This window comes from Penaeus monodon, chromosome 21 (genome assembly GCF_015228065.2).
Source record: "Penaeus monodon isolate SGIC_2016 chromosome 21, NSTDA_Pmon_1, whole genome shotgun sequence".
NCBI classification, from domain to species: domain Eukaryota; kingdom Metazoa; phylum Arthropoda; class Malacostraca; order Decapoda; family Penaeidae; genus Penaeus; species Penaeus monodon.
The window spans coordinates 27497610-27498123 of NC_051406.1; the positions used below are offsets into that span (position 1 = coordinate 27497610).

The 514-nt window shown below is 32.1% G+C and overlaps 1 protein-coding gene across 1 annotated transcript in view; it reads left to right on the forward strand.

Moving 5' to 3' along the window:
* LOC119586632 overlaps positions 1–514 on the forward strand; it is a 2400-nt gene that overhangs the window by 617 nt on the left and 1269 nt on the right. The window lies entirely within an intron of this gene.

A 514-nucleotide genomic window follows, 5' to 3' on the forward strand; every position in this document is an offset into this window, starting at 1 on the left:
ATGTTTTACAGATTGACGCAATGCACTTACACACTACTTTTGCAATTTGAAAGTATATGTAATACCTTATATGTTTGCTCGTTTGTATATATGACAGATTTTCACTTTAGAGCGTTTCGGGCTTCTGACGCTCACAAATCACATTGCGATCATCTTAATGCGTTGACCCCGCTATAATCCTCCCGTTTTGGGGAGAAAAAAAACTGGTAACAACTCACCCCGAACTCTAGAGTACACCGTTCGTAAGTCTATTTTAAGAAAAATGGTGTAAACACAACAAAAAGAATATTATATGTTAGTTTTAAAACGCAATATACATAAACCTAACTAGAACGGCTGATCAGAGTTGCCAATTTTTTCTTTCCTAAGATAGTGGATATAATAGAAAAATACAATTATCCAATATATTATATTGAAAAAGGGAAAGTTCAAAATTAAATAAATACCATATCATTAATTTACAATAATGGATATAAACTACATACGGAAAAAAAGGTAAAAGGCGAGAGGAATA